This window comes from Lissotriton vulgaris, chromosome 10, assembly GCF_964263255.1.
Source record: "Lissotriton vulgaris chromosome 10, aLisVul1.2, whole genome shotgun sequence".
Taxonomy (NCBI): Eukaryota; Metazoa; Chordata; class Amphibia; order Caudata; family Salamandridae; genus Lissotriton; species Lissotriton vulgaris.
The window spans coordinates 977,707,050-977,727,569 of record NC_141698.1 but is presented as its reverse complement, the minus strand read 5'-3'; positions in this window follow the sequence as shown (position 1 = coordinate 977,727,569).

Below are 20,520 nucleotides of genomic sequence, written 5' to 3'. Positions count from 1 at the left end.
GAGGGCTATTGGGCGATAATTTGAAGGAGTTGTGTGGTCAGCATTGGTTTTTTTAATGATAGGCCTGATCGTTGCTTCCTTCCAGCTGCTTGGGAAAGTGCTTTGTACAAGGGACGTATTAAAGATATTGGTAAGTTCAGTTGCTATAGCTGGTCCTATTTTGGCTAGAATTTGTGAAGATGCTGAGTCGTTTGGGGATCCTGATTTAATCTTCCCTAGGTTCTTTATTACCATGTCTGTGGTAAAGGGGCTGAATTCTAATAGTTGCATGGTGTGTGTCGTGTTCTCCATATTTGAAGGGTGCAGGGAATGTGGAACATCAGTGTTGGGGGGGGGGATTAGGGAAGGTCATATATATATTATTTATTTTATCCTTAAAATATACTGATAGCTGGTTTGCCCATTCCTGGGATTCCAGTGCGTTTGCTTGGCAAGGTAAGGGCTTCGTAAAGTCTTTCACTATTTTATATAGTGTTTTTTGGCAGCTCCCTGCTTGATCTATTTTGTCGGCAAGATAGTTTTTTTTTGCTGTTGCAATATGCGCCATATATTCGTGATGGGAAGTTTTGTATTTGGCTTTGTCGTCTGTGTCTTTGGTTTTTCTCCAACGTCTTTCCAGAGCTCTTGTGGCTACTTTTAATCTCTTCAGTTCTGGGGTGAACCAGGGACTGCTTTTTATGGGGCGTTTGGTAGGGCGTTTGGGGGCTATTATGTCGAGGGTTTTTACAATGGCTTTGTCTAAGTCCATTGCCATCTGAGTCGCCGATTGGGAGGCAGGGGGAGGAATAAAATGCCTCTGGAAAGTATCTGTCTGTATTTTTGACCATGATCTGGACAGACTCGATTGTTTAGGGGGTCTGGGGTTCTGTGAATTTAGTTTAATAGAAAATTTTATAAGTGAGTGATCGGTCCATAATACAGGGGTGAGATCATTGATGGATAGTTGTTGCGAGTTGGAGCAGACAATATCGAGGCAGTGGTTGGTACAAGTTCCTCACCCTGCTAAACTAATGGATCTTTTGCGGCATATACTATGTTTAGATCTACTATAGCCTTTGAAAGTCCTCCAAAGCTCCTGCATACATTTGCATTCTGATTGCTATTGGGGATGGATGTCTGGTTCCTTTCACGAGTACCAGTATACGCCTCGGAGGCCATATTATCATTAGCTATAGTTCCCGTCTCTATAGGGGCGATTAAAGCGTCAATGGATATCACAACAGCTACACAATCATTATACTTAGGCCCAGATCTTTATAAGTAGTCATCTATGTCTTATCCTGCCCAATTCTAAGTAGTTGTCCGTCCTGGGAATCCAAGTCTGACAGAGCTTGGAACCTATTAGATTGTACAACTGGTGGAAATCCAATAACTTTATTCCCACCTTCTGGCTTATAAAAGTATCCTAAAGGTAGTGCACTAATATCAGTTTTAGGGGCAAAGGTTGTATCACAATACTGTAAAAGATGATGAACTAACTTTGGCCTGCAGAAGTTGACCTCAATACAATCACCTCTTATACTCTTAGTAGATTGCCCTATCCACCCTACTCTGCGAACCTTAAAAATCTTGTTAGTGTCAGATGGGTGGAAGTTCTTGTGTTTAGTCAGCCAATCTACAGTTTTGTTCCTTAAGTCAATCCAATGTTCTTTCTACCCAACCCTCAGAGGTGGGATCCCTGTCAAAATCAATACATAAGGACATGATTCCGGGGGGAGGCGCAATGTCTCCGTATTAGGGGCTAAGGAAACATTAGATTCGCTAATTCTCTGGCCCCCAGCAAGAGCACTTGTTTCTATCTAAAGTTGTTACATTTCCCTTCTGTGTGCCCTGAGAGACTATCACATTCGGACTCACAGAAGGTGCATCCAACCTATTTTCCCCTTGTTGTTTAAAATGGAATTATTCTTGTTTGTTTTAGCAGTATTCTTGTCTTGGTTAGCTGATAAATGGCTGTCAATCACTAACCTTGTGTCCTCCCTTTCTGCTCTGGTTAATAACACGCCCACAATGTTACTACTTAGGGTATTAATTGCAGACTCTAAGAGGCTGATTTTATCCCAAAATATAAAAACAAATTCTCGGCCAAGTCGCAAACACAAGTTAGGGCTGCTCCTAACCCAGGTTCATTCACTCCTGCAGAGAACTCGGTCATAACTTCCTTAGTATTAACTACGTTCTTCGCTGATAGCAATAAGGTTGTATCTGTTTGTGTACCAACTGAAGTAGTTTTCAGGGAAGAAAGAATACCATTGCTGCCCTTGCCCTTATATTTCCTTATCCCTGTGTCCCGTTTACTTTTATCTAACCGTGGCTCGACCTTGTCTTTGTTCACATTTTATGTGGCCCTGGCCCTATTAGCTCTATTGGGAACCACTGTAGAGCTTAAAATTGCTTCAGAGGGAGATGAGAAAGAAATAGAGTTTGATAGGACACTTGTAGCAATGTTCTGTGGAATCTCCTGATCAATGTCCCCCACTACAGGTGAAGAGATACCAGTTGTTAAGTGTCTGTAAAGTAGCAGGGTCTAAGGAAAGACGTCTCTCAGTCAAAAGAATTTTGTGAGTTAAAAGTGACTCCGCTCTTACTAAAAAGGCATCTAGCGTGCCAACAACCCCCTTGCGTTTTTCCATTTTTTAGACAACTAAATGAGTCAAACAACCCAGGTATTCTCTATGCTTTAAACTCTTGCACAGTACCTTAGTTCTTCTTTTGGATTCAGAGTTTTCAAAATAGCAGAGTGCAGATTCCACACTTCTCAGAGGGGTGGCCCAACCGAGCCTCTTCCTGCCTCTGACGGGGGCACGCTAGGGAGACCTGCCCTCCTTTTGAGCACCTCCTGGAGCTCAAACGTTGATGCGAGATGTGCACACCCCGCAGGCTGATGGGAGTTATAGTACCCTCACAATGGCAGCAAACAGTGTCCGGCGATGACCAAAGGGACCCCAACAGCAGTCTCCTTCTCCCCAGCGTTGGCGGCAGACGGCAGGGAAACGTTGCAGCAGGTTCGAGTAACGGGCTCCCCCACTGTGGGAGCCAGGCCCTCCTTGTTTGGAATCTCCTGGTGCTCAAACGATGATGCGTGATGTGCGCACCCCGCAGGCTGATGGGAGTCGTAGTCCCCTCACAATGGCGGCAAATAGTGTCCGTCGATGTCCAACAGGGCCTCAACAGCGGTCTCCTTCTCCCCAGTGTTGGCGACAGTCAGCATGGAAAAACGCGGCAGGGTCTTCCCCTTCCCAGCGTTAGCGGCAAACAACAGGGAAACGTCGCAGCAGGTACGAGTAATGGGCTCCCTCTTTCTATCTTGTCCCAAAGGGAAGTTATATTTATAAGATGTTATAAATAAACTCTTAATCTATCCAATGGGATAGATAGCCTTTCATAGTGAAAAACGAACTACACTGTATTTCACTATCAGGACTTGTCACACACCACAGCACATGTCCTACCTTTTAAATACACTGCACCCTGCCCCTGGGGCTACCTTGGGCCTACCTTAGGGGTGTCTTTCGAGTAAGAAAAGGGAAGGTTAGGGTCTGTCAAGTAGGTGTACTTGTCAGATTGACATAGCAGTATCAAACTGCGCACAGGCACTGCAATGGCAGATTTGAGCACCTTTTGCACGGCTGCTTGTGTGGGTGTCACAATCAGTGCTGCAAGCCCACTAGCAGCATTTGTTTTATGGGCCCTGGGCACACACATGCACTGTACTAGGGACTTACCAGTAAATAAAATATGCCAACCAAGGAATCACCAATCCATAAACACTACTTCTGGGGAGATCATATGCTCTTTAGCACTGATCAGCCTTGGTAAAGTGCCTAAAGTCATAAAACCAACAAAAACAGGAGACTAAAAACCAAGACGTCAGGGGATAAACCAGGTGAATCCTTTTCTGTGTGAGGGGTGAGTTGACCTGCAATTGCTGCTTCTGTCTGTGGTGGAGGAAAAGGACAGACTCTTTTTGCCCTGCTGTGGTATCCTGCTTGTGAAGAAATGTCCAAGGGCTTGTGTGTGCTTGACTCTTGTTTTGGAATTCTCAGGGACATCAAAGTCCTCTGTGTGCTTTTCAAGGCTAGAAACGTCCTTGGGCTTTGCTGGAAATTTCCCTGTGCTTTACTTTTCTTGATAGCTCACCCGTGCTTACCTGTTTGGGAGGTCTCTTGGCGTTTTCCTTCATGGAAACCTCCTGTGCTTCGCTCACGGGAAGTGTCTGTGATCTTTGCACGAGTACAAACCATTGTGTCAGAGTTCTGGAATGAACCCCCACCCACTTTGTAAGACGTCCAAGGGCAGAGAAGATCTCTGCTCCTCAGCGTGGCAGCTCGTCAGCTAAGCCAGCTCGAATAAAGCTCCCAGCATTGCCAGACAACCAACGTGGTCATCCAGAGACCCTGTCCTTGCCACGCAACTACCAGGAAGCCGAAGTAGACACAGCGTCATCAATAAAGCAAGCCTGCACTGCTGAGAGGAGTTACCGCTGCAAGGCTGTGCAGGGCGATCCCAATGAGATAGGAGAAATGCCCTGCCATCATTGACCAGTCGCACAGGACAGGCCTGTCTACTCACAACTGACCAGAGCAGCGCCACGTGCCTCCCACATCTAAGATTGGGGGAGGGAGCTCCCCGTGTGGTAGTTGTTGATCCATTGGGGGCACTGTCTTGATTTGGCCGCCTTTACTGCGACAAACAGGCAGGTAGCTCAACAACCTGAAACTCCGCCTGCGCATCAGAACGGTGTGCTCAGGGTTCATTGGCGCCAGGGGGTCTGATGAGACCACAGTGATCTTGGTGCTTTTCCTCATTGCCTTTCTTGGTGGTGGTGATATTTGTTATCTTTCCTATTTCTAAAAGCAGAATAATAAGGGCTATTTTTGCAAGAGCTGGTTATTATGTGGAGTAAGAGTGGTTCTTTTGATACATGCAACCTATACGTGTTTTTGTCTTGCTTATGGCAATTGCCTAGTTGGCAAACTGCTTGTGTTTATGTGATTGTGGTCTAATGTGTTGATATATAATACAAGTGATATTTTTATATAACCTGGTTTGGAATCTCTTTTGTGGTGTACCTAGTGTGTCAATGGAGTGTGTGTGTGTTGCGCAAATGCGTTACACATTGCCTCTGGGATAAGCCTGACTGCTCTGTCAAGCTACTAGGAGTAGCTTAGGTGTGTAACACCCTTACCCTAACTAGAGTGGTGGGTTCTGCCTGGCTGAGGTGCATACCCTAGCCACCCAGAAACCTCATTTCTAACACCATCTAACAGAGCTCTGAGAGGAAAGTGGTTGGATCATAACAGTCAGCTCCTTCAGGGTTAAATGTTTATTCCTCTACAATGACACCCAACTAATTTTAGACCTCAAACGGTGCATCTATCCTGCAAGGGCCCCATCAGCTGCAAGAAATACTAAGAGATACTTCTGGCTCAGACTTAACTGACAAAATGGAAATCTTATTTTCTGTGCTCTCATTGTGCCGGCACAGTGTGTGCTGTCAAGCGCCAATGCAAGCACTATTGCAAAGATGCCTGTGTTACAGATAGACACCCCCAGGGGAAGGTGCAACACTTTGCAGCATTCCCAGGTTTATTAGCTTTAGTAAGTTTGAGAAAATCCATGGGTCATGCATTGGTTCACCCATGTTCCACCCAACTCAAGGTAATGCTATGTGCTGGGTTGCATTACTTTATATTTACTGAACTCCACTAAGCACAGCTTAGTGAATATCAAAACTGATTTTGGGGAAGAGCTGAGCCATAAATGTGATGCAACCCAAATGCAAAACCTTTGTAGATCTGAACCTGGCTGTCAATAAAAAATCCTGACGAATACACACATTTTAGCTGTGGTTTCCTCTTGTCAGTTCTTCCTCCTGTGCTGCCCTTGCTACTGTTTGACTACAGATGCTCTTGCATTGCATCCTTGATAGGTAGTAGCTCAAATCTGGGCAGTAAAGTCTCCCTGGTGTCTCGCTTGCAAACTGTCCAAAATCTGGCTGTTTAACAGATGCTCCCATTGTACTCCTGCCAGGCCTCTCTTACAGGCCTTACACTGGCTGCCTATTCAGCAACGCATCACTTTTAATGTGCTTTGCATTGTTCACCACGTGCTCCATAGTAAGACCCTTTAGTTAGTTTTCCAAAAAAATTATAAAATGCCTCTCTACCAGAAAGCTTTGTTTGGCAGCATCAGGTCTGCTTTGCTTTCCTGTTTTCCATAGAGCCCGCCTCGGTGGGAGGGACTTTTCAGTCCTAGCTCCTTCCATCTGAAACTCCCTACCTGCTTACCCTTCAACGCAAGACAAAACCTGTTTTATTCTATTCAGGAAATCTTTCAGAAATTATTATTTTCATAGTCCTCACTTAAGTTATTTTGCCAGTTCTTATGCCACCCTCAGGTCTATGTGTGACCTAATAAATGCAAATGCAAACACAATGGACACGCTAAATTTGAAGAGCGAGGGGTCATCCCTTCCATATTGACATGGTTCTTTCTCGTCATCGCCCTACATCTGCTTATCTTTTCTATACGCTTTCTACCACGTGGTCCTCCAGCCAAGCCTTCACACGCTTCCCCTGGTTATCTGAGGACTGAAGTTTGCATCTCACATCTGCACTTTTCCTGTTCTTTCCACCGTTCTTCCTCTGCCACAGAATTTCTGGCCTACTTTCATACTTCCTTTTCATTGTTTGGCATGGTTTGCATTCTGTGCTCCACCTGCATCAGCCTCTCTTCCCAAAAAGTTCTTCTTTTATTCTATATATGTGATTAACTTCAGCAGTTTGTAAACAGCTGTAAAACAATTCACACTTACGTCACTGCAAGCTGATTAGTTTATTATTATGACAATTATTCTAGGGTCTCAATTTTCAGCAAGGTAAAATTAATAAAATAAGAAGGGAAAAGGAGTGCTTTCCCTCTTTTAAACAGCACATATACAAATTGCGATTCAGTTTCCGAGGTCGTAGATATCGTTCCGTTTAATAATATTGATTAGGCAGTGGAGGCTCCTCTGCTATCGCCCCATTGATTTTAAGGAGAGTAAAGTAAAGGAAATATACAATGATAATAACTTTGAGTTATTATCATTTTATGTTTCCTATGCAGGTGGGCGTGGCTGCTCTGCAGAGATGGAGTGGGTTGCACACTCCTGTGTGCAATGACCGTTTGGTAGGCCCTCTCGGGCCGCCAAAAGCAGTCATGCGCACATTCCTCGTTCTCCATGCAGGCTGCTTTACAGCCCGCATGGAGGACATGCCCAGGCCCCCATTCCTTGGTTGAGCATTGAACCAGGAAGATCAACACCAATAACAATGCTGCATTGCAGCGTTGTGATAGGCCAGGGGAGCCCGGCTGCTGTTCCAGGCTTCCTGTTCTTCGAGTCCCATGAGGAGAGCAGGTGCAAGGAGCAGAAATGCGGGACCCGGCGGCAAAGTAGGTGCATATATATATTTTTTTCACTGCAAAACCCCACTGCGCCGCGTCCTCCTCACCCCCTCGCCATGCCACCCGCCAGTCATAATGTCGGCCGTCACTGTGATTAGGCTTCAGAACATGTTTTCTTTAGCTCTTCATGTAAAATCGGTTAATTTACATTTAAGAATCAACATTCCACAATAGGGTCTGGAGGTGTTCAAAATCTCCAGCTAGTCCTGTAGCGCCACACACACACGGAAATCTGTCACACGTTGTAGAAAACGTTTGTAAATAAATTTACACAATCTATTTAGATAAATCCTTACAGCATATTTACTTTCTTCATAATTGCACAACATTAGGGCAGTTGCTAGTTTCTTGATAACAATCCTATATTATTGTGTTTTTGATAATTAATACCACTATATCTTTTAATAGTTCAATGTTTACACAAAAAGCAATTTAACTTAAAAGACACCCTCTGCTTTTGTTATAAAACTCACAAATTGTCTGTAATGTGGGTTTTGTTCTATATTTTAGCTTATGTTATAATTTTATCAAGGGTGGACTATCTCAGGGCATCTAAGAAGTGTACAACAAAAGCTAAAAGGTTCAAAAGGCCTAAGGTGTCCATGTCTGCTCCATGCTCCAAAGAGAAGTCTCATGCTGTCTCTCGCCTTCTGGGCCTGCTGGTGCTGGGAGGCATTTAAAGCAGATCACTGTTAGGAATGGTCTCCTTTCTCCCTGGTCCCAAGTGGAAGCAAACTGTTCCATATTGGCGGCAATACAGAGGTTCTTACATCAAACTAAACAGTGCTCAATTTGCAAAAGAAATGAGTGCCCAAAGTGCTGCTCCAGGCCTCTTCAATCCACGACTAGACACCCACTGCCTCTTTATCTCACCCTTGCAGGTGCTTGCTTTCTCCCTTTGTGCCGGTTTTTCTAACTTTCTCTTCTCCCATGCAGGTTAATTACCCAATCAGAAGAATGAGAATGTCGGGGCTAAGGACACTTAATGGGAGATATTTATAAGGAAATGGTGCAGCACTCTATTGCACGCAATTTAGCAGCGCTGTGCTGTGTTATATAAAACATTCAGGGATGCACTGTATTTACAAGAATACGGCATACCCCTGTGTTTTCCCTTTCGCTGGTGCTAAAAAAACCTGCCTGGCGCCAACACAGACACTCATGTGCTATAGTGCAATTTCACTGATCTTGTCAGTGAACTACTTCCCTCCGTGTGCAGCTCCACCTGGTAACTGCTGCCACTGTAGGTCCACAGACCCTTGTTGGTTGGTGTTTGAGGCCCTCCTCCACCCACAGGCTCTAACCTGCGACTCATACCTGGTGGTCTAGTGGGGAGCCTCTTTACTCTGCTGCTTGTTTCTCTTTTTCTCCTCATCCTTCTTTGCACTCTCATTTACATTTTTTCGTTTCCCTCTTTTGCATACTTTTAAAAAAAAATTCACTCCCTGTCTTCTGTGTCGTGCCTCTGCCGCTGCTCAACCCCCCAAGGCCTACTTCCTTCCAATGGCATGTTTCCCGCTTCCCACCTCTCAGCTGTCCAGTCCTCCCTCATGCTACTTAATGGGTCGCTTCGTGGCCTGGCAGTGGGTGCGTAAAAGGCAAGCTTGTCTGCTCTGTCCGTGCCTGGCCTACGCCCTGTCCCACAGACCCTGGTCCTCGGACCTTCTACCTATAAGACCCCAGCATCTACCTCGTCCTCAATACCATACACCACAATGCCTACCACCTTGCGTCACCGAAGAACACCCAAGGGCCTTTCTCTTGCTAAAACTGCAGCACCCTCTCTCACTTCTGCACTCCAGCTCCTCCTGCCGCCCAGCTGAAACACAGTGCAACCGACCCGCTCAGCTGCATCCTCCTCAACACTCACTCCTTCCACAATCATGCCACGGGACCTCCTCGACTTTGTCTCCCGATATCACCATCCTCACAGAAACCTGGACGAGCCCCATCTTGGGCCCGGACATCACCACAACCATCCCCAATGGTTACAAGATCACCCACAAGGACAGCACCGACCAACCAGGTGGAGGCATCGCCATTGTCCACAAGACCTCCCTCTGCCTGACCACCCGTTTAGACTACTCAATGACAACCATGGAACATCTCTACTTCCTGGTCCAAACCAACCCCAATACCACCCTCCTAGGCACCCTCATCTACAAATCTCCTGGCCCCACACGCCCTTCAACGATGCCATCATGGACTTCATCCCACCCTAGGCTCTCTCACCTACAAATTACAATCTACTTGGAGACCTCCACTTCCACCTAGTTAAAACCCAATGACCAGAACACTACATCCCTTCTGGAGACCCTCACCAACATCGAACTCTAACGGCTAGTCACCTATCAGACCCACACATCAGGACACACGCTTAACCCTGTCTTCTCCGCCAGCAAAAACATCCCCTACAAACTCCTCTGGACCCACCACCACTGCTTTCATTTCACCAGACCCACCGTACACCACTGCACCGACCCCTCCCCCTCGCTGTAACAGGAACAAGGTCACCAAAGGACATCTCACTGCATTCCTCAGCACAAACACAGCACCAACATCCACAGATGGCAAAACCTCAGAAGGCACCCTCCACCGATCTCCAACTGTTCCGATGTGCTGGCACCCCTCAAGAAAGCACCTGACAAGCTTTACTCCAAGAAAGCCAGTTGGTTTACTGCCGCCCTCCACAAGTCCAGAAACACCTGTAGATGGCTCAAGGAAAGATGGAGGAACAACAAACCCCTGGAAGCCCACGCAGCATTCAAAGCTGCCGTAACCGCACACCACCTTCTCCTCAAAACTAGAAATAGTTTGGCCCTTCTAGACTGTAGACCTAACTGTAAACTATATTTCTGTTTCTTTTCCTAAAAAACATTTTTTATACATAAAATGGTGCTTTTAGCACATGTCAGAATTATATAGAGTCTCCTTGTTTTCTTTCAGATAATGTATTTACATATCTTTACTAATTGTCTTTAATTAATACCAGTTGGGACATTGTTGTTCTTATACTATAAATAACTGGGGCCAGGTTTTCAACTGATATAGCATAGAAAACAGTTCCTCTTTATTTTGATTCTATCTTTAAAACCCGACACAGCCACAGACAATGCATTACTTTTTAAAAGGACGTCTTCAGGCCTGCAGATCATGTAATACATATATACATATAAATATACACTAGCAGCCCGTCCTGAGGTTGTCCGGGTATGAATTGTTATGTGTGTAATGTTTGTAATATTAAATGTGCTCTGATGTTGTGTGTTTTTAAATATATGTTGTAATTGTGCGTTATGCAGCATGAGGAAAGTATGACAAAATGCAAGAGTAATTCTTCCACGTGTTGTTTTACATCTGCCTACAGCCAAAGGTGATGTTTTAATGTTTTAGTAACGTCTTAGTCCGGTTGTGCATGCACTGTTAGTAACAGCGTTGTTTATATGTGGGTCCTTAGCTGTATTAGCTTGTCGTTCGTTATCTGTGGAGTGTGTTGGTTATTGACGTTCTTGTGTGTAGGCTGACATTGCCCGGCGTGCCCCCGTGTTTGTGAGGGCTGGTTTGAGGCCCCGTCTGTGCCCCGGACTAAATTGCAATAATGAAGTAGCTTAAATGGTGTTCTACGCTGCCTGCCGTGAATGTCCGCTGGAGCCGTTGGTGTGCCGCGAATGTGTGCGCTGACGAAAGGTGCGCCCCAGAAGGGTGACGTCGCGTACTGACAACGCACATTGCTGATGAAAGGCGCGCCCCTTTTTATGTTAATTTTTGTGGCGGCTCCTCTGAAAAGTTTTACGGCCACAAAGGTTTCGCCGCAGTATCTGTGATTAATGTTGCCTGAATGTGAAATGCTTCGCAGCTTTGTGTTTCTACAGGTACATGTCAAACACGAAGGTGGATCGTGAATGGGCACGCACATTAAAGGCGCGCTACTGAAGTACGCGGCCATTTTGTGTTTGATGAGTGTCACGCCCCTCTGACAACGCTCTTGGCACGCCCCTCTGACAACGCTGTTGTGCCTGTCAATGCTGCACGCCCACAAACTAATAATGTAGTGCTGTTGTGCCACGCCCCTCTACGCGGCCATTTTTTTAACGCTGTTGTGCCACGCCCCTCTCTGAATGCTGCACGTGTAGTGTAGTTAGTTTGACATGCCCAAGTGTACTTTCACACGCCCACACGGACGCCCACAAGGGACTACTTTACCCCTAAGGTTCTTTGACCTTTGTAATGTATATGGTGCCCAGCTGTATAGCCTATGTCCATCTGCTGCATCTCCCCTTTCCAACGCTGTATTGGGTGTTGTGATTGGTGCTGTACTTCTTGAGTTTACCCGCCTCAAAGGTTTCCAGTTCTCTCTTTATAATAGTAGTATAGATATATATAAATACATGGTTATATAATATAAAACAGCAATAATATTCTTGTATGTTCTTGTAAAGGGACACATCACTTAATATTAAATCACTACAATCCACAATGACATCAACTATGGAATGCATGAATTAATCTCAGCCACTGATAATTATTCGGTCCGCTTCCCAGTAAGTTGTTATTTTGCATGCAATGCCACCTCAGTTTGGACCCAGCCATAGGAAAATAATTCTTGATCAGGAGATTGTGGAAGCTGAAATAAAGAATATAGAAATAATACCACAAAGTAACTTTCTGTCAGCTCATAAGATGAAAATAATTTATTGGAAAACAGTAAGATAATGAAAATACGTGCAACACGGAGACAAGCAGCATAGCTGATGAGTGTCCGAAGATGTGACGTTTCTGACAGCTTTTGACTCAAAACACAAAGGAGCAGCATCATAATGCACGTAACACAGATTAGGCATTGAATATTTGTCCAATCAGGAGATGCCTAGGCTGCGTCATACCATTTATTGTCCCAACTATACTGTTGCTGACCACGTATCCTGAGATGTGGCAGTTTTGGGACTTTGCAATGCAATGTGTTAGCTCTGGTACTTTTCCATAGAAATAATTGCAATATCATGGCACGTACCAGAAGTGTTTTTAAATGCGATATGCTGAAATACTTTCGGCTAAGCTAGAATCCTGCACTGTTCTGGTATCTCTCTTAGGCAAGCCTTGCGTTACAAAAAACAGCTTTACTTGTAAGCCATAAAAAATAACAAGCATCTGTATAATGATTCTTACGTCAACTTAACAGGGTCTGAAGCCTTAAGCATTTGGTATCTCTAATAAAAGATGGTTTCCACAAGATTAATTCAAGCATTCCATCCACCACTTTTTGTACATTTTAGTGTGTTCCCCTAAGTGGGATGGTTATGCCTAGATGTGGGTCTTGTGCACACTGTGTAACTGGAGTCCAGCTATACTTGGATGAGCAGCCCTAACGAGGGCATAACCGGTCATGAGTCGCTTGTATTCTGATTCAGGCAGGACCTGGCTTGGCAGTTCTAGCTTGACTGTCCCAGTCGGAGCAGGCACAAGGCTGCTTTTCATGTGGCTGAACCCAAACTGAGGTGGCATGAGTGCCAAAAAATGATGGGTGTGGCCCAAAAACTTACCAGTGGCTGAGATTAATTCAAGCATTCCATCCATCAATGCTAGGTCTAGCCAGCAGGAAGTGCACATGCACTGTAGCTTGGTGACAATCTGTTCTATCCTAAAAAAAATGTAAACTCTGTAAAAATTTACTTTTAGCCCGCTCATTACTTACCATTAGTTGGTATCATTATCATTGTTCTTTGCTGCTTTCTAATTAAGCAGCATGTGCAATATAACCACTTCCTGTTTCACTTCTTGTGTTTGTGTGGTGCAAGTACAGAATCATTTAACATAACTAATGTCAGTCGGCATCCATCTGCTGTGATTAAGGTACTTTTTGTTTTTTTAAATAGCACTAACTCGACCCGACTGGAAGGTATTGGCGCTCTTTACATGAGTACCAGTTACATTACACATGTTCACGTTTGTTTCGCTTAGCGGGGAGATTCAGGCCCTTATGCCAAACTCACTGTGGCAGTTGTCCAACCACCCTATTACAAGTAGGGCAGATGGACTGCGATGGGACCACTGCTACCGCCAGGGATCTGTGATCCTTGGTGGTCTTGCAGCGATCTCGAGGCCCCAATATGCTTGGTGGGGCTGCTGCGGCCCCGCCAAGCAAATTACAAGTTTCCTTTCTACCATGAATTTCATATCGGTGAGCCCGCCATGAAAACTTTGGCGTAGAGAAAACAAAGGTAGCTCTACAGGCCCCCCTGTCACCTTTGGCTATGGAGTGCATGCAGGGGGGTACATGGTGTCCCCCCGTCTGCATGCACTCCCAGTTTTTGCACAGCATGAACTTAACAGTGCATGCCAGCCAGACACTTACTTTTGCATTGCCATTGCTGTATCTAGTTCAAAGGCACCGCTGTGGGTACGCCAAAGAACTGCCCACCAGATACAGAATAACTCATAATCTGTTGGGCTTTCATTTAGGCTTTGGCCCCACTCCCACACCTCTAAAGTCATAATAAGGCCCTAAGTGACTTTCTGAGAATCACAGGATGTTGAGGTCATGCAGACTCAAACTTATCTGTGACTCTTCAGAAGCTTAGACAAATTGTGGAAGTTACACAACTTGTCAGAGTCCCCATGCCAGAGTCATGGAGCATTCCGCAATTAATGCAATTACAAATTGGCAAAGTGCACATGGCATTGCACTTGTGCAACCTATTCACATGGTTTTAGAGAAAACATGCATGATAAACAACCACCGGACACTAACTGGAAGAAGTAAATAGTCCCCTCTTGGGATGAAAGATAAATAGGTAGGCCCAAATTTCACTTGTGTGCCTATATACAGACCACAATTTTGCTAAACTTTTACTAAGATATTAAAAGCCCATTTCTACTGTAAACTTCTTTCTATAGCACACTAAAGCAGAGTCCCGGCTGAAACAGTGAGGTGAATCATTGAGACTGCAGTCGGCCACAGCCAATGACTTAGCAAAGAACACACTTCAGAGCAGCTGACAGGACGAAAGACTCTGCTCTGTTACACGGTCCAATGCACAGAACACAAACACTGGATTGTTGAAGTATAAATGGCAGTTCAGTCGCGCAGGCATTACTTTTTAGGTTGCAGCCTACCAGGCAGCGCAACTGTCTGGTTTGCTACAGACATCTTGGTGACTTTCAGACAGTTGACCTAGGAATGGGTACCGCCCATTGATTACCATTGGCTTTGTGGTTTATGACTCACGTTATTTGGCTTTCTATTTGCTGGTTTTATTTGCTTTGTTATGTTATGTTATGTTACAGAGGTTTATAAAGGCCTTCTACACCATTCGGTTTCATGGCACTGAGGAGGAAACAAGGAGGGGAATATGGATAAGTAAACCGTTAATTATAGTCTTGTCCAAATAGCCATGTTTTTAATGCTTTCCTGAATTCTGAATAACAGGATGCTGATCTTGTTTCAATAGGGAGCTTTAGGCTCTCCAGGTTCAGTTTGTCCCTCCCGTTGCCTAAACCATGTTTACTGTATTGTTCCATGAACCTGCTTTCTCTAAACAGGTCTTTAAATCTTGTTGTTATCTTGTCACATTTGCTGTGCATTCAAAGACAGAGGTCTAATGTCAAGCAGTGTAGACGAGGCAGCTTGGTGTTTACTTTGCTTTCGGTTAACAACAAAGTGAGAGCGTTTATAGGAAAAAGGAATGCACATCACTCTCCCTATGGAATCTGCTCATGCCCCTCCTATGCTCCATTTATAAGGCTGTAACATACCCTTAAATAGCACATCATGTAACATGCGGATGAATTGCTCTCCTTTTTCTTTATCCATAGGAGGCACCTGCTGTGAGCCTTTCTGAATAGACTACTCATATAATGTATGTTTTGAGCAATATTTTCTGCAACATTATAAACCTTTCAAGGATGGCAAGTCACCCCACTAACTTCTGAACTAGCAAATAGGGGAAGAGAAAAAAATTTGATCTAGAACAGGCCTGTTTTTTAGATATTCACAGGCCATTTGGATGCAATCTGCCGGAGCTGTAAGTGACTTTGGGCCAGATGTAGGTAAATCTCATTTATCGATTCATAAATACCGAATTTTACCGATTCGGTGTTTATGAATCTGTAAATGAGATGTATGTAAAAAGTCGGTATTTTTTACCGAATCGGTAAGATTCGGTATTTACCGATTCGGTAAATACCGAATCGGTATTTGCTATTGAATCCTATAGGCCTTGAAGCCCATAGGATTCAATAGCAAATACGGATTCGGTATTTACTGAATCGATAAAAATACTGAATTGCTAAGGGGGACAGGGTGTCACTTTGACACCCTGTTGCACCCCTGTAACTGGCTTTTGCACAATTTGGCACACAGACACGCCCTTAGGGCATGTCTGTGTGCCACATGGCACAGGTGTACATGCACAGATGTGCATGTACACAGGAATTCGTAATTTACCATGCAATTGTATTGCATGGTAAATACCAAATTCTGAAGGCCCTGTAGCACTATTAGAAGTGCTACCTACATCATAAAATACATTTTCGGTATTTTTACCGAATGGTAAATTTACCGAATCGGTAAAATGTACAGAATCGGTAAATTTACTGATTCTGTAATTTTACCGATTCGGATAAATTACCGATTCGGTAAAATTACCGAAAATGTACGTTTTTTTAGCCCCTACATCTCCATAGCCCTTTACCGGTCGGAAACGGCAGAAAATTGGTATTTTCGGCCGTTTCCGACCGGTAAAGGACTACCTACATCTGGCCCCTAGTTCCTATCGCTGTGGCTCTGCCCTGCAAGCCTTTGAAGAGCAAAAATCCCTGGGCCTCATTTATGAGAAATGACGCATCGCTGCGTGAAAGCAGTGATGCGTCACTTCTCAGTGCGCACTCCTTGCGACATTCCTGATGCGTCATATTTATTGTATGATGCATCATGTCGCAAGGAGTTACGGATACGCCAGTATTTCTGACGTATCTGTAAGCGCAAAAGTGAGGCATTGCTGGAGTGTGTCACAAAAGTGACGCAACTCCAGCAATGCGTCCTTTCACATGGGGCAAGCCCCATGTGAAAGGGCCTGCGTCAGTCTTACGCCTGCTGGGAGGCAGGCGCAAGATTTTGACGCAACGGCGTCCTAAAAGTGACGCAGTGAAATCTCATAGATTTCACTGCGTCACTTCTACGACCCTTCCTTGCGTCAATCCGCCCCCCTTGCATACATTATACCTGGCGCAGGTATAATGTGGCGCAGGGGTTTACAAAGTCACGCGTCTACCTAGATGCGTCACTTTGTAAATATGGCGCAACGAGGCACATTTTTTACGCCACTGGTGCGTCACAAAAAGTGACGCACCGGCGGCGTAAAAGTGACGCACAGCCTCATAAATGATGCCCCCTGTCTTGCAAGAGCCCCCCTCCCCCCCAATCTGCGGGATTCATTCTTGTGTTATTTTTGTACTTGACGGTCAGGTTCGACAGAACTACATATTTTTGTAGTATTCTTCGTTGCAAATATTTCTTGATAGGAAGCATGTGCCTGAAACAGGGATGTGTGTTGTACTATTCAAACAAACACCTGGATGTAACTTGCAAACAGCATGCACCATTAAATAACAACCAAATAGCATAAATGACCAGTTTACTACATAGAGTTCATGTCCAGCAGTTCATTTATTTCAAAGTGCGTCGATTTAATCACATAAGAGAACACAGGCAGACAAGTATGTCTAGGATCACACGGTGATCAAGGCTGGACACTAGGCACACTGAACACAATGGTCAAATCAGGTGTAGGACAGAAGATGGTAAGCTTAGATACTGCTCGTTAAACCATTAATACGCGTGTTCTATACAGCAAATATCCTGAATTTAATTTCTTCAAAGTAGTCTCAAATTTGATGCTGCACGCAAATAAATTGATTTGCGTAAGATAACACAATATGGTCAAGTGGGGAAGCTGGGATTTAAACCCAGTTTTCCTAATTACACATTGTGGTGTTTAGCCACCTGAAGAATAGCTCCTTCTCGGTCCCTTTACTACCAAGTAGCAATGTTTTTTCTTTAATTATTTCTTGATCTAAATTAGAAGACTTTATAAAACAAATACAAGTAAAACCTATTGAATCATTCTGAGACTATATGCATGGAAAATGTAAAAATATATTTCACGAGTTAAGTGTAAAAGAAGGCAGTAGACTATTTTTATGTTACGGTTGCTACTTCCTCAATCTTAACAAATAGCAAAGAGAGATAGGGGAAGCATCTTAATGACATGAGACACATTAATTAGCAAAGCAATCTGTATTTTGAACTGCAACAGGGAGAGAGACGTTAGTACTTGGATTGCTTGGCTGGGCTCTCTTTTGGCTCTCCATTCCAATGAAACAAGCAGACCAGCTTGGGGGGGGGGGAGGAGGGGAGGGGGCTTCTCTTATTGTCTGGAGCAGGGAGAGTGAATATGATTGGGGTTCGAAGCTTCTCCTTAGCCTTTTAGGTTTAGGCTCCCAAAACATTGCAGACTCTTCTACCTGCCCCTTGTTTACTGCATACCTCTTAATTCTAATTCTGAAATATTAGGTATCTTTTTTGCCTCTAAAATATCCTTACTGCAGCACTCTCTGGAATGTTAAAATCCACCCCAGAGTCCTTGAATATACTAACAAAGCAATAATGCAAAAATTGGCAGATGGATGTCACCGCCATGCCTGGCACTAACTTCCAAGTTAATAGTGCATCTTACTGTAATTAGATTTGGATTCATTGTCACACTAGGGTCTTCGTTTTTTTGTGTGCAAATCACTGCGGTGCGCCTTTAAATATGACCAAACCTTGCTTAGAATATCGGCAATTAAGCACAACTAATAGGACTCCTATGTTTCGCACTTTAAAAATTATAGCTGAAATCAATAGAGTTTTTCCGTCATAACCACCTTTTTTGTTTTAATTGGAACGTGTAAGACAATATATGGTGAGAGGCACAAAAATAGGCATTATAAAGTAAGGGAGAGATAACGCGTAGGAGTCTTAACATATATTTTCCCATTGAAGTTGGGGAGAGTGGGGCGACAGGAGGCCTGGGTGGTATGTAAGAGACCTTTGGACTTGTATCTTAAGGTACAGTTGTTTTCATTAGGGGTGTCTTTTTTGTCAAAATGAAATGCTGCATAAATAAATGAAAAAATGACTGTCTCTCGTGTCTCCTAATGTTGGTACAGTAGCACCCAGACACCCACAAGAGCTAGGTGGGTATCCGCAATGACCAAATTGACGATTCAGGCCAGAGTTCCCCTGTGCTCGTCAGCTGTATTGGTCTGCTTTACGCCTGTGCTCACTTCCTTCCTAGCATCTTGCTTTAGACTCACAGCATCAATTGGCGAGTCTGATTTCTCCGAGTCAGCAGGACACCGTGGCCCTCATGGATGAGGTTTTGACGTAGGGCAGCACTGCATGGAATCTTGCTGGGCTGCCCTACGTCAAAACAAAGGGCAGGAAAGCGCTGTATCTATGTGATACGGCGCAATCCTGTCCTTTTCTTCAGCGCCGGTGCACAATGGGCTGCCCTGCGCCAATGCACCATGGTGCAAGAGGGCCTGGGTTGCAGGACTGATTGATTTTGTGCAGGAACACCCTTTGCAAAAAATCTATCAACTCAGATGATTTCCTTTCTCTAAGTGTGCAGCAGAATGCAGCACACATGGAAAAGGAAAGCATGAGGAAAAAAGTAAACGTTTCTCCTCGTTGCGTCTCCTTAATGCCACTCCTGAGGTTCCAAAACATTCCCAGATTTATGATTTCTCGTAAATCTGGGAATGTGTCGGGTTCCATGGGCGATGCGTGGAAACACCCACAGCAACACCCTTGGAACGCCCCTTTCACGCATTTTTCTGAATGAAAGGGTCACATATTTATAAGGCCATGAAAAGCCATGTAAAGTGGCTTTACGTGGCCTTATAAATATGACGTGGCACATTGCACCATCAGACGTCAACAAAGTGATATTCTAGTGGTGCAAAAGTGCCGGTAGGGCCTCATAAATGAGGCCCCTTGTTTGTGGTCTAACTAGGAGAGGGCGAACCGAAGGTGCGTATTTCTTTCCTGTGTAATTTGCATAATTTTGCAGGAAATTACGATATTGAAAGCCTGAAAGAAAATTGTACACAAAGTATGCTCTTTATGTGCAAAGGTCACATGATATAGTTGTTAAATCTTTTTTCAATATAGTTCATAGAGCCAGGCACCAGAGGCCACTGTCAATGCCATGTTTAAAATTAAAAAAATTGGCTGGGTCAGTGGAATAATGTCGTAGGAGAGGCCAAATTATGTGACAGGGTTGAGTAAATTATGTGACAATAAAAGCTTAATTATACAGCATAACACAGCACTTTTTGTATCAGTACTATTTCATTATTTCACCATTTTTAATATTGGTAACACTCCCTGGTCATTGTTTACACCTCATTAGTATCAGTTTGTTTCACATATGCTTTTGATACGGTCGACCACGCAAGGCTATTGAGGCGACTGGCTGAGGTAGGCCTCGAGGACCAGGCGCTGGGGTGGATACAGTCGTATCTGACTCAGAGAACCCAGAAGGTGGCGCTGGGGGCCGTCTCTTCAACACCTAAGGTCCTCAGCTGTGGCGTCCCTCAGGGGTCGGCAGTTAGCCCACTATTATTTAATATCTACCTGTCTCCACTTTTTACGCTGATTGCCAATTGGGGGGTCAAGGCAATTTCATATGCCGATGACACCCAACTGGTGTTTCCGTATTCGGAGGTGTCGGAGGCGGCCTTTTCGAGCTTCAAGGGCTGTCTCCAAGACGTTGCGTGCTGGATGAACACAAACAAATTAAAACTTAATGCAAACAAGACGGAAGTGATCTTCTTTGGCAAAGGTTCCCCTCCACCCTCGGAGCTTTGGTGGTCGGCGGCGATGGGACCGGCCCCTTCGCCTAGCCAAACGGCAAAAAATCTGGGGGTGCGGTGGGACGTCAGCTTGTCCTTTGCCTCGCACATCCAGCAAGTAGTTGGGTGCTGTCTGTGTAAGTTGAGGAATCTACGGAAGATTCTGTGACTCCT